Source organism: Malus domestica, chromosome 01 (genome assembly GCF_042453785.1).
Source record: "Malus domestica chromosome 01, GDT2T_hap1".
NCBI lineage: Eukaryota > Viridiplantae > Streptophyta > Magnoliopsida > Rosales > Rosaceae > Malus > Malus domestica.
In genome coordinates this window covers 6,281,699-6,296,556 of record NC_091661.1, presented here as the reverse complement: position 1 = coordinate 6,296,556, position 14,858 = coordinate 6,281,699, and positions in this window count along the sequence as shown.

The window sequence follows — 14,858 nt, the reverse complement described above, 5'->3', positions numbered from 1 at the left end:
TCAAATTGGGAAACAACTCTGCAAGCCTAAGCAGCTTGGAATTCCTACACCTACTATCATTTTCCTGCGTGCATCACAGTAGGTGTGGGGTCATTTGTGGAGCCTAAAATAATCCCAAAAATTCTAGAGGCAACATGTGGACTTTTATTCAAGAAGGACAAGATTGCCCTCAATAAATGGGCAGGCTTCTCAGATGTTCCCATGCGTAGCTCACATCCCTAGATGACTCAGCAGCTGAACACAATTGCCCATAGCTCACCTGCCCTTGGCAAGGAATTAAAGATAAGGATTAATTACCCAAATCCTATCTTAATACATTCCCAATTGAAGATTGACTCCAATCAAGTAAGTAATCCTAATTTAAATCAATTAGGGATAATTACACCATTATCTCAAGATATTATTTTCTATTTAATATCTTGGGAATATTTAGAGAATATCTCTCCATTAAACACTATGGCAGGTCCTATGCCTATAAATACCCCATATTCTACCAAATTTTTAGAGTTTTTGCAACCTTAAAAAAGCCTTAAACACTTTACTCTCTCAGAGAAACTAACTTAGGCATCGGAGATCCATTGACCTAACCCCCCCCCACCTCGTGGGTGCATGTGGCTTAGGTCTCTGATCAAAGGTGTTGATTGTTTTGCAAGTGCATTTTCGTCGGACTGAAGACGACGGAAATTTGCATAGACAGATAGTTATCTTTTTAAAAGTTTAAGCCATGCATGTCCCCCAATTCTATTGGTCCTTCACCAATTTAAAGATTTAGGTGTTCGAACGAAGATTTCTCCGAAGAGGACCCCTCGGCACTCAGCACAGCTCCCCAAGGGATTGACACTTTGGATGTGTAATCGGGCTCTTGCCTACTGATGTGCTGCAAGAAGAGGACATAGTTAGTTTTGAAATGTGCCTTTGTGGGGCCTTAGGTGTAGGCCTTGAGGCTCGTAATCAAAACTAACTAAGTGCTAGGCATGCCACTGCTATCTCAGTATAGCAGATGTAGAACAAGATTGTGTTTAGTCGATTACTTGCGCCCTAAGTTACTCGGACTTCTTGTTATCAAAGGATTATCGTGGATGGGTTAAGTCCACATTAAGTTCTTTTTCTTGCCTTGTGACCGAGGACTTTCAGTTCATAGTCTTGTATATTCTAATGAGGGGAGTCTAGATCCTAAAGTTAGAAAACATGCGGAAATGACTTGAATACATGCTGTAGAATACATGAAGTAGTAGATCTAATATCTTAGAAAACTCATAAAGAACTTTAAGCAAGATTTCACCTTGTCAGTCAAGGTTGATCTTCTTGCAAACACTTCTCTTTGAGTTTACAGAGGTTTCTATGCTAAAAAGGGATGAATGGTAAACCAATTTACACAAGGGAATTGATACTACGCCACTAGGGGTGATAACAGAGCTTTTAAACAAGACAAAAGATAGCTTTTGTGAGGGAGATATCCTAAAAATGACTGAGATCTGGGCTGATTATAACTTTTAAATGCAAATCTGGCTTGAGAACAGAGTTTGTATGTTTGTTTGTTTGATTGGTTGAGTGTCCTTATCTCTGGGGTTTCTTCCTCCTTTTATAGGCAAATTAGCCCGATTGTAGTGACTTTGTTCCTGCCCAGAAGCACTTGGAGGGTAGTGAGTCATCAGCTTTTTACTTGTATTGCCCCTAAAAGTGCTTTTTGGCTGATTGTGAGTTAGTCCCCATCACTTGACATTTAAATCATAAGCACATGGCCTATGCATTAATGGGAAAGTGCCAATTTGTCTCTGGGCTTGATGCTTGGGCCTCGAGCATGTCTCCCTTCTGATAGGCATTTTTGGGCTTTCATATACTTGCAGCCAACGTTCAAATATTAACCCAAACAGTGCCCCCTTTAATCAATGTTGAGGCTGCAATCCCAAGCGCTAATAATGATTAAATAGTCGTCGCATTTTAACAACCGTCGTATGCCTTCTTTCGGGACTTACACCAATTAAAGCAGATGTTGGTTAACGAAAACCCTTGGGCTAACCCACAAACTCCATCATTAAGTAACCGTTCACTATATAATTCGTACTTAACCTCCTCAGTAAAACAACATAACCATTTAGAGCCTTCGAACTTCCAGGAATTCTAGTATGCTCTTGCCTTCTTAGTTCTTTAACTTTTGCCCCCTTAATTCCAACTTTTCCTCCGATCTTCTTCTCAAAGTCCTTAATGGCACCCAAAGTTGCTTGAATCCAATCTCCTTGCGAGACTGGTGAATGGATTTCCACCATGCTTCAAGGAGGGAGGAATGCACTCCTTGGGACCTGCATGGACTTCTCAGGTCCCAATTGTCGTTGAAAACAACATGCCTAAGGAGAAATCAATTTTTAAAATATCCTCAGAAAGGTACACTGCTTCCAGCTTCTGTTTCAGGACTTTTATGGCATTGAAGAGTAACCGAGCAACTTTAATCGCACCGGTAGATTCTACTTATGGAAATAAAACTATCTTCTCTTGTACTGATATCCACAAGCCCAGACCTCCCAATAGCTTCCACTTTCTTGATCACTTCATCATCATGGGTGTATGCTTCAGGATCAATTACCACGACCTTGTTGGTTTTAGGATCATCATCAAAGACTTTGGTAAGATTTGTGGTAAAAGGCTCTGCTATGGAGGTAAGGATCACATAGGTGTCTTCTAAAAATGAGAGGTTGGAAGAGCAATTATCAAGTGACCTTTTGTCATCATTGAATGAGATGAAAATGACTTCTTTAATTCAATTTGGCTTGCATTTCCTTCTTGAAACTCAACTATGATGAGCACATAAGCTGACTTTAGATTTCTTGTAATGCTTATACTTCTTCAATGTAGCAATCTCTAACATCCCACAAGGTTGTGTGATATTTCTTCAAAAACTTAGCATTGATTGGATGCTTCTGTAAGCTTCCATCCACATCTGCCAAGTAATATCCTCCTTTGTCCAATACTTGGTTGATAATGAAAGGACCCTCCCAAGTCGGGCTCCATTTCCCAAATCCTCTAACTTGAGCTCCCCAAGGCAGAATTGCTTTCCAAACTAACTGTCTTTCCTTAAAGGTCTTTAATTTTACCTTCTTGTTTTATGCTCCGGCAATAACTCTCTTCCCTTCTTGAATTTTATCTAAAGCTTTAATTCGGGCTGTATCTAGATCTTCAACTCCCTGACATATAGCCTGAATGTATTCTTCATTGTGTAGCCCGAATTGGTTATGAATTCTGACAGAACTCACATTAATCTCCATGGGGAGTACAACGGCTTACCTGAAGGTTAGAGTATAAGGAGTAGTTCCAGTTGCTACCCTTTTGGAAGTTCTATAAGCCCACAAAGTTTCTCCTAATTTCTCATGCCACTTTTCTGGACTCTCGGCAACCATTCTTTTAATAATGTTCACCATGATCTTGTTGCTAGCTTTTACTTGACCATTTGATTGGGAGTAGTAAGGACTAGACTAAATCATCTTTATTTTGAACTTACTTGCAAATTCCTCTACTTCTTTTGAAATAAAAGATGGCCCACGGTCTGTGACAATTGTTTCGGGCACCCCAAATCTGTGTAAGATCTTGGTTTCAATGAACTTCTTAACTGTGGTTAAAGTGATAGTCTTCACAAATGAAGCTTCTACCCACTTGGTGAAGTAATCCATCTCCATTATTATGAACGTGTGTCCCTGACTAGAGGCTGGGTGAATTTACCCGATGAAGTCCATTGCCCATCCTTTGAAGGGCCAAGGTTTGACCACGAGGTTCAAGGGTATTAAAGGCATATGTTGGTGAGGTCCATACATTTGACATTCTTCACACCCTTGAGCATAAGCCTTGCAGTCTTTTTCCATCTCAGGCCAGAAATAGCCATATCTTCTAAGCAACCATCTCATCTTAGTTCCAACTTGATGTGCCCCATAGATTCCTTCATGTACTCCGGCCATTACCCTCATTGATTCTTCCTGGCCTAAATATTTTAGCAAAAGTCCATCTGGAGTCTTTCTTAATAGATTTCCCTCTCATAAAACATACTTAGCAGCTCATTGTCTATTTTTCATACTCGTGGGGAATGATGGATCTTTCAAATATTGAACAATAAATCCTCTCTCTCTATTTCTTCAGTCATCACATCTAGGCTGAATCCCCTTTCAAAGATAAAGGGGAGATGTCTATTCTGAACTTCTATATCCCTTTTAAACTTCCTTTCTTGGATCTGTACTCCAGAAGCAATCATGTTTGATTCTCTGGGAATATGGCTGACTGATATTTCAGGGCCCTAATAGCTCAATAGTTGTGTGGATGCTAAATAGTAACCCGCCATGGTGATGTGTCTGCACTTGTATTCTCTATTTAACTGATTAATCACCAATTCTGAATCACCACACACCTCAACTTATGTTGCCCCCAACTTTATCAAAATCTCCAGGATAATTCTCATTGCTTTATACTCTGCCCGATTGTTGGTAGTCTCTTGATAATCTAAAAGGAATGAATAGCAATGATGAGTACCCCTGGGATCAATGATGACAATCTCAGCTCCCGCAACATTTTGAGTGCAAGAACCATCAAATACAGTGTCCAAAGAGTGATCCAGAGGCTAGTTATTCTTTTTATTTCTTGTTGGACCCATTCTTCTCTGCTTGAGAAGGCTTTGCCTGGCAGGATCCATTGATGTGAAAATTAACTTGACACACAAATTAAACGCTATTAAACATGTAATTGTAGTATTAAGCAAGTAGGGATCGTTCTAAACCGAGGATTAACTAGGGCTGCTAATCAATGCAAATAAGACTAAAAAACACTAAACTAGACTCTATGAACTCAAAACTGACTTAAATGACTTAAAATAGCAACAAAAAATCAAAGACACTCAATTCTAGACCTAACAAGTGATTTGGACGAAAAATAAAACTTAACTTGACTCAAAAGACTCAATTAAAACAGATTATGACTCAACTAACTCAAAACACACTAAAAAGACTCAAAACAGCACAATACTAACAATTAGACTCAAAACAGACTTTAACGAGTTATTTGAATGAATTTAAGACTAATAAGACTCAAAACACTCAATTGGACAGATTGAAACACTTTTTGAACTAATCTAACACACCTAAGTAAAGGGGGGATTGAATTGAATGAAATTAATTAAATTGAACATATTGCAAAACTAAATCAAACTAGGCACGAAATTAGGTGAATTGAATGGTGAAAAGCTAGCTAGAGGATTCTTCTCCACACATGAAACATATGCAACATAAATTGATTTCCAGTATTGTTTCTTTAAACCATGAACGACAATGCCCCAAATTAATCGTGAAAAGCACAAATTAACTTTCAGATTTTCCTAAGTTCGTTAAATTAGATGGAATACGCATCAGCAACCAAATTATTCTTCTCAAGTTCCCTATATGAACAACATGATAAAGATACAATCAAAGATCATTAAGTTCTATGAAAATCATAAGCATTGACATGACATTCGTAACTATGAACTGCATGATACTCCTGCCATGGATTTACCTAACACGATTGTGACTAGCAACTTCCACTACTTGTAAATATAAGTTCGTAACGATTAGGTGAAACTTCCTTATATTTTAGCATCAGATTCATGCATGCAAATTAAGTGTGCACCCTCAATCAACATACACAAATAAGTTCTCAATCAATCAGATAAGTAAACCACATTCATGTTTTACAAAACAAAAACTGAAGGTAATCAATTCATATCAAACATATGTCCATGGCTTCGAATTCAGCTCTAACTAATAAGAAAATTAGTTACACATGTTCATAACAATTGAAAAGCAATCTGAAATAAACATGGAAACAAAACAAGGGAAGAAAGAACTCTGGAAACTCCAAAGGATGCAGGTAGGCTTGCGGCACACTCCTCTTTCTCCAATGGAAGCCACGGCAAGGTCTTGTCTTCTCTCCTCTGCGGCAAAATATGGATTTCTGAATGGGTGGTGGTGTAGAACGAATTATGGTGTGGTGGGTGGTGGTTTTGCGGCTGAAAGGGGTGTAGAATTATATGGGGGGTGATGGTCAAAATTATGGCTGAAAACATATATTTATAGGCAAGGGTTTGGCCGAATTTCTGTAGGAAAAAGCTTAGGATTTTGGCACAAGGCTTGGCCCAATCTAAAGGGGGAAATAACTACGGTTTCTGGCGGATTTTTAGGGTTTCTAGAAGGGTTTGGGACGGCACTTTTGTAGGGCTTCTAGAAAGAGTGTGTTATGGCTGATTTCTGACCTTTTAGTAGAGTTTGGGGCGCCACCTTTCTAGGGCTTCTAGAAAGGTGGGTGCGGCACATGTATAAGAGAAGATATAGGCCTTCTAGAAGGGTTGTAGGTCCCATTGCAGCTGATTACTCATCTTCCAAGTCTTGAATTAATTTCTCCATCTCTTTAGCACATTCCTCGCTTCATTTGATCTTTAAAAACATCCATTCCTTGTGCTCCACATGCATACAATCCATTCCAGCCCAAAATTGCTCTAAAATGCTTCAAAATGCACTTTCTTGCCAACTTTGCCAATTAGACCTACAAACAAACGAAAATAGCTTAAATCACTATAATAAACACAAACTAACTATGAAAATGCAAGAAAAAAGCTAACTAAGTCGCATAAATATGCTCCTATCATCCACATACTAGCTACTTCCAAAGTTCCTGGGATGTTGATAATCTCTTCTTGAGACTCCTGGTGCTCAGCCAAGAAGTCTGCAATGGCTTGTCCCTTGATCGCTCTTTGAGGCACATATTGAAAGTTGAACTCTGGTAGTGCTAGAATCCACTTTCCAATTCTCCTAGTTAGCATTGGTTTTGACAACATGTACTAGATCACATCTGTCTTGGCGATGATGTGGATGTGGCAAGGCAACATGTAATGCCTTAGTTTGTAGGCAGTGAAGTATAGAGCCAAACATAACCTCTCCACTGGTGTATATCTTATCTTTACCTCAGTAAGGATTCTACTGAGGTAGTACATTGCTTGTTCCTTCCCGTCTCCATTGTTTTGGGCCAGCCAGCTTCCCATTAACTTTTCAAAGGCAGAAATATAAATTTTTAAAGGCTTTCCCCTCTGAGGTCGCATGAGCACTGGTAGGGAGGCTAAGTAAGCCTTTATCCTGTCGAAAGCCTCTTAGTGTGGTGGGCCCCATTCAAATTCTTCCTTGTCTTTCAATCTAAGCAAAAGAGTTAACAGCTGAATCTTGCCCGCTAAGTTAGCGATGAATCTCCTTAAGAAGTTGATTTTCCCCAACAGCCTTTGCAGTTGCACTTTGTTAGTGGGAAGACGTGATTCCATTATTACCCGAGCTTTATTCTTGTCAACCTTTACACCTCTTTGATGAACAAGGAATCCCAAAAAGTTGCCCGATCTTACCCTAAAAGCATATTTCTTTAGATTCATTTTCAGCTTATGGATTCTCATTCTTGTTAAAGCTTGTCTGAGGTCTACCAAGTGATGTTCTTCAGTTTTAGACTTCACCACGATGTCATCAATATATACTTCCACGCTATGGCCGATTAAGTCATGAAAAATGGCATTCATCACTCTTTGATAAGTTGCACCAACATTTTTGAGTCTGAATGGCATGACTAAGTATTCATATGCTCCTACATGACCTAGGCACCTAAAAGCTATTTTGTGTATATCTTCTTTAGCCATTTTTATCTGATTACAACCGGCATTCCCATCCATGAAAGATAGGAATTTATGTTTGGCAACTGCATCCGTGGATAAGTCAGCCATGGGCATGGAATATTCGTCTTTAGGTGTTGCTCCATTAATATTTCTATAGTCAACACAACATCGAACTACATTAGTTAAAGTTTTTAATACAGGTACAATGTTGGCCAACCACTCGACATATTTGGTAGGCCTAATAAATCTAGCCTTTACTAGCCTCTCGATTTCTTCTTTAACTTTCTCTTCGATCTCCTTTGACATCCTCTGTGGTGCTTGCTTTACAGGTTTATATCCCTCCTTAATAGGCACCTTGTGTTCTACTAAGGTTAGACTAAAACTGGCATCTCAGTGTAATGCCAAGCCAAATAATCTTTGAGCTTGTGCAAAAGGCTGACAATTCTTGCCCGATCCTCTACTTCTAATAGGCCACTAATTTGTATAGGTCTTAGATCTTCCTTAGGCCCCAAGTCAATAATCTCCAAGTGGTCCTGCACCTTTGGTGGTGGCTTGTCAACTTCTGCACATAAAAACTCAACTAACTCTGGATTCTCGGGCAAGTCTTCTGGCCCATCCAGGTCATATATACATTCAGCCATTTGTATGGCCGCTTCTAACTCTTTCCTAAAGAACTATTCTTCACATCTGTTCTAGGTGCTTAAGGCCGCTTCCTCTTGTTCCTTAGTCACCTCTCTCTTTCTTGTTTTCTCTCTCTCTCATACACCAACAGTCTTTTGATTAAGGACCTAACTACAATTACTTGGTCATTCCTTCTTTATTCTGACATTACTAGTGTTGGGGAGTTGGGACAATATGGGGTCTATCACATTCTTCCTTGGTGAGGAACAATCCTTTCTCCAAAAGCTTTTGGGCCATCACCTTAGTCGGGCGGCCGTTCTTATTAGCTCCTAAGCACTGGAGAATCCTAATACTAGGATTGTAAAAGCTGGCTTCTATAACATTAGCTATGAGGAGGAATGGCCGTGACTCGGCCTCCACCATCTCCCAAAATCCTGGCCCTATGGTTCATTCCTTATGGTAAATTGCTATCTGTTGGTGTAAGGTGGAAGGCACATATAGACTTTGATGAATCCAATTTCGGCTAAGCAAAGCTCGATAAGTGGAAGTATTGTCTACCATGAAGAAGGCTAGCATGATTTGCTTGGAACCCAAGTTAACCTCTAGGGGCAATATCCCATGAGTTCTAGTAATGGCTCTGGAGAAGCTGGAAACTGTTAATTACGTGGGGATGAGATCCTCCTTACCTCTACACATCTTTTTCATTTTCTTGTACGGTAACACATTAACCGTAGCTCCTCTATCAATTAAAACCATCTTGAAGGGCACTCTCCCCAGATTAGCAGTTAGATAAATAGGCTTGAGATGGTTAGCTAAGGTCAAGTTTGGGCGATTGAAGACCATTATGTCCAAGTACACTCTCTCGAGCTCTTTTTTTGCAAGCTCAGGCAAGCCTATTCTACTCGACTCATTTTTTTCTTGCTTCTTCAACACTAACATGTGCCATCATAGGTTATGTTGCCAAGTAATCACCCTCCATTATGGCAGGTTGATCATGCTTGAGACAAAACATGGCAGATAGAACATATATCATGTTTACGTAGAAGTTGCTAGGTCTAGGTAAGTCCTCATTCTTGCCCCCAATGTGGCTCATGAATTCATCTAACCAGGTTTCTGCTTCTTCAAGTAACATCAACTCGAGCAGCGCTTCCTCTTGAGTTACGCCAAAGTTTGGCACTGGTCCTGGAACTTCACAAAAAGTATCGATCAACAAAGATGAGGGTATCTCCTCTCAAGTGAGATAGTTCCAAATCATATTGGTTTTGGACTCCATCTTGCTATTAGCTTTCTCTACCTCTTTTTTGCTTTTCCACTGAAGTTGATTTCTTCCCTCATGAGGTACTTTCTCAAACTTCACATTCTCTGAGGTTTATGAGACAGTGGGGACTTGTAATGAGTTCATGTAGCCTTTATGCTGCCTTTGAACTCTCCTAATCATAAAAGCTCCTATTTATTTGACGAGTTCATGTAGCCTTTATGCTGCCTCTGATTCTTCTTCGTTACTAGGTTCACTATATTTTCCCTTCTTCTGACATCTCCACCGGTATAGCTTGGCTGGGGTGGCCTCACATCCACCCATCTTGGTGTTTTGGCTTCTCTGTCTTCCACTTCTTCAAAGGATTCATAATTTCTGAATACTTCTGACAAGCCCTTTGGTTGAAAATCTCCTCCCAACCTTTAGAAAACATTTCTTGAGGTCTCTCTCTCAACTGTTCGCAAGACACTTCTGCAGGCTTTTTAGTCTTCTTTCTGTCTTCTTCTGATCAGCTCCTGATCGATAATGGCTCTTGATGTTAGGACTTCCAACACACTCACATTAACATTTACTACACAACATGACTCTTTTGATTATGGCTGCTTTAGACTTCTCGGGCAACTTGATAGCTCATTCAATCGGCTTAACAACTTGCCTCATTTCTACCTTGACTTCCCAGGTGGCCTTCCCTTTTCCTTTCTCAGCCCAAGTCAGGTTGATCATGTTTATTGGGGCTTCCAGGAAGGGATTCGTGTCAACCATCATATTGGCCTGCAGTTTCTCCAACAACAACTTTCCCTTTACTATAAGGTCTTGTATCCAGTCCCTGAACTGGACACAGTTGGTTATGGAGTTATTGAAAGTATAATGCAGCTTGCAATACTTATTTCCTCTCAATTCCTCAGGCTTGGACAGTTTTTTAGAGCTGTCGGGCACAATCACTTGGTCCCATACTTCGTTCTTTCTTACCCGCTCTGCCCTCTACTATTAAGTGAAAATAATTGGGGGAGGTCGGGCAACTCTGCTTCTAGGATTTCCTCCAACACTGGCTGATCAATTCTAGATCCCTCCTTATTTTTATCTTTACCATTCTTTTCCTCGAGCAAAGTAAAGAATGGAATAACTAGTTCTTTCTCAGGGCTTGCTCCCCTCACATAACCATTTTTTGGAGTAGAGTACTCAAGATCTAGTCTTCTTTGCAAACTCCCTGTTAAAGAACATAGTCTGCTTACTTCTGGGAAATCTTTTCCATACTTCTCAGTACTTGTACGATGGTGATTTGCAAGTCCTCATTGGTCACCTTCCCTCCTGACTTCTTGGATGAAGTCGGGCTTTCTAGAATAGTTAGTCCCTGGATGGAAGGAAAATCCTCTAGATGATTTGTCATGCTTACTTTTGGTAAATACTGGGGTGGCTCGTATTCTATATTCCACCTGAAGGCTTTCTCCTTCCTTCTTCTCCTTGGCATACAAGACTAAGTGTATCCCACCGAGCGTGCCAAAATTATGTTCGGGTGAAGATTTCTCCGAAGATGACCCATCGACACTCAGCACAGCTCCCCAAGGGATTGTCACTTTGGATGTGTAGTCGGGCTCTTGCCTGTTGATGTGCTGCAAGAAAATGACAGAGTTAGATTTGAAAGGTGCCTTTGTGGGGCCTTAGGTGTAGGCCTTGAGGCTCGCAATCAAAACTAACTAAGTACTATGCGTGCCACTGCTATCTCAGTATAGCAGATATAGAACAAGATTGTGTTTAGTCGATTACTTGTGCCCCAAGTTACTCAGATTTCTTGTTATCAAAAGATTGTCGTGGATGGGTTAAGTCCACATTAAGTTCTTTTTCTTGCCTTGTGACCAAGGACTTTCAATTCATAGTCTTGTATATTCTAATAAGGGGAGTCCATATCCCTTAAGTCATTTGTTTGGTTCTTGGTTGGTTTTAATGAAAACATATTCATTAAGCTACCCATATCCAGATACAAATAAGACTTCTAAAGTAAGAAAACAAGCGGAAATGACTTGAATACATGTTGTAGAATACATGAAGTAGTAGATCTAATATCTTAGAAAACTCACAAAGAACTTTAATGAAGATTTCACCTTGTCGGTCAAGGTTGATCTTCTTGCAAACACTTCTCTTTGAGTTTACAGAGGTTTCTATGCTAAAAAGGGATGGATGGTAAACCAGTTTACATAAGGGAATCGATACTACGCCACTAGGGATGATAGCCGAGCTTCTAAACAAGACAAAAGATAGCTTTTGTGAGGGAGATATCCTGAAAAGGACTGAGATTTTGGTTGATTACAGCTTTTAGATGCAAATCTGGCTTGAGAGCAGAGTTTGTATGTTTGTTTAGTTGATTGGTCGAGTGTCCTTGTCTCTAGGTCTCTTCCTCCTTTTATAGGCAATTTAGCCCGACTGCAGTGACTTTGTTCTTGCCCGAAAGCACTTGGAGGGTAGTGAGTCATCAGCTTTTTACTTGTATTGCCACTGAAAAGTGCTTTTTGGCTGATTGTGAGTTAGTCCTCATCACTTGACATTTAAATCATAAGCACATGGCCTATGCATTATTGGGAATGCGCCAATTTGTCTATGGGCTTGATGCTTGGGCCTCGGGCAAGTCTCCCTTCTAATTGGCATTTCTAGGCTTCCACATACTTGCAGCTCAATGTTCAAATATTAACTCAAAAATTAGGATATATTTTAGATCATTGGTATTCCTACTCAACCAGTGTTATGCTCTTTTTACACAAATATAAACTTGAAACCCAACAGTTTCTTTGGCTCTCATGAGCTCATTGGCATCAAGACCAACGTGGACAAGCCTGAAGAATGATGATATTGCATGACGGAAGCTTCGTCGTGATCAGTTAATTGCATATATAGATGTGCGATAAATATTCATGTGCATTATCTCAAAAATCAATTATTTGCAGGTCAAAATACTGCTGCATCTGTATTAACCATGAAATGTTCTGATTTCTGAAGAGAACAAAGAAGCCAGAATGGCCGAATCGGAGTTGCATAAAACATAAATATAGTCATGCCATAAGTTAATCATTTCAAATAACACCATAAACTCACCTTAACTTACCTGCGCATCCCGCGTTCACCTTAGCACTTAAAAGCATTCACAACAATAGTATTATAAAATATATAGATATATATATATATATATATATATATATATGATATGGCATAAAATGTATAAATCAATTTAAAAGCATTTGTGGAACTAGGCGGCGATCATTCGTGACGCCTCGATAATTGCGCTAGGGAGTTGTAGCGCGGACTCCAGATGAGTGGGTTTTTGTTATATATATATATATAGGCTTCCCAGAAACTGTTTTTAAAATGAACTTGTGTTTTAAATGCCATATCAATTGCATTACATTTTAGTATATGCAATAGTATAGTTATGCATATTGTCGTTTGGTGCTGCGGACGCTCAGGTAAGCTCTATGTGAGTATATATTGATGGTAGTGATGGTAGTGTATATGGTTATGTCGAGATACATTCAGTGCTTATTATCCTGCATCCCGGTGTTAGTGCTCTGCTTGAGGCCAGGGCCTAGCCTTCACGTGATCGTTCACCTCCCGCACCATATGCTCACCTTGGATCTAAGGCAGGTGCCAACTTGTCGTACAGACCACCTTAGGTGGTTCTGACTCATAGGTGACATGCGATACTTCGCACAGCCTTCACGTGATCATAACACTTGAGCGTGCTTATTTACACCTAGCCTGTCATACAAACCACATTACGTGGTTCCGGCTCGTGTGCAGGATTTGGTAGATGAGTTATGGGCTCAGCTGTACAGGTCACGTTAGGTGACTTCAGTTGACATATCATTTTACATTGATTTATTTTACCTGGCTTACCAATTTCATTGCTGAGATATTTGACATGGCATATACTTGGTTTTCGCTATTCTCGAGTATGATTTCTATATATTTATGTATTATTTTTTGGGAAATTATACAGGTTTTACGGTGAGGGGTTATTATGTTTGGAAAGTGAAATGGTTTTGAAAAACTTTGTTTTTGCCCACTCATGTTTTTTGTTTTTCGCCCCTCTAGGTTTTAGTTGCTAAAAGTTCGTATCGACGAGGATTCTTGGCGAATCTTAGTATAGGTGGCTACCTCTGGGTTCATTCCTTCTCACAGCGCACTCTGGCCTTTAGGCACTTTTAGGTTTAAATTTATTGACATTTTCCACATCAATCCACTTTTTGGCTTCGTCACCTTCCAGGTGTCGGCCAACACAGCCTAATTCGGAGTCCTAGTGGACATTCGGGGTCGGGGTGTGTCACATTGGACCCAGAGAATAGCTTCGGGCTTCATATTTTGGAGGTGGTGTAAAGATATTCCACTTTATTTTCTTCAGTGGTTTCATTCATGATCATTGTTGTCTCGAATATCCTTAAAACTCAAAGACGTTATTTAGGACTGGGGAGAATATAAGGTCTCTATAATGGTAATGCAGTACCATTTATACAACAAGGAACATGCAAATGCTCTTAATCAGGTTGGATAGACCCGAAGTCGTTGCTAGAAAGGTGATTTCGAAGTTAGTGTGCGTAGTATCACATTCATCTAGACAACTGACTTTCCCACATTTGTACCTAATCACATGTTTAATTGAATTCGGTCACATGTATATGAAACATGATTCAATTAACTCATATTTGATGACAATATTAACATTATCTATAAATTATCTATAAATTAAAACAAACACCTAACATAAATTCAAGAACATAGAAAATTGTTCATAAAGTAAATTAAAGTCACCTAGGGGATTCGACCAACAAGACCATCCATGTCAAAATTTTGCTCTTCCAAATGTGTTAGGTGGAGCAAAATTAGTCTCACATATTGATTACGGGAATAATATTCCTCAACAACATTGGTAGGGGCTCAAACATATGCACAACCACTGATCTCTACCATCAAAACGAAAGTAGATTTGCAAGGTCGAGGGTGGGGAATATTATCCCTTATTCTTAAAGGTTTAGGTCTTATGTGCCAAGGATCACGCTTCGGGTTGCAATGCCACCCCTTGGCGAGCATTGATTCTACCGTATGTTGTAAAACAAACCCTAGAATTGGTGAGAGAGAGAGAGTCTTAGATTCAAAATGTTTTAGCCGAACCTTGCGAGTTTATTTGGTACATCTGTGCCGAAGCAAAGCATGTTGTTCAGCAAGCTCTAACTAGAATTGCTAAACATTGAAAATATTTAAGACCAAAATTAAATTTACCCCTCATTAATTCTGTACCTTGGGCCTTTGAACCCATTATTGCCAAAAGAAAAGGAAGGAGTTTAT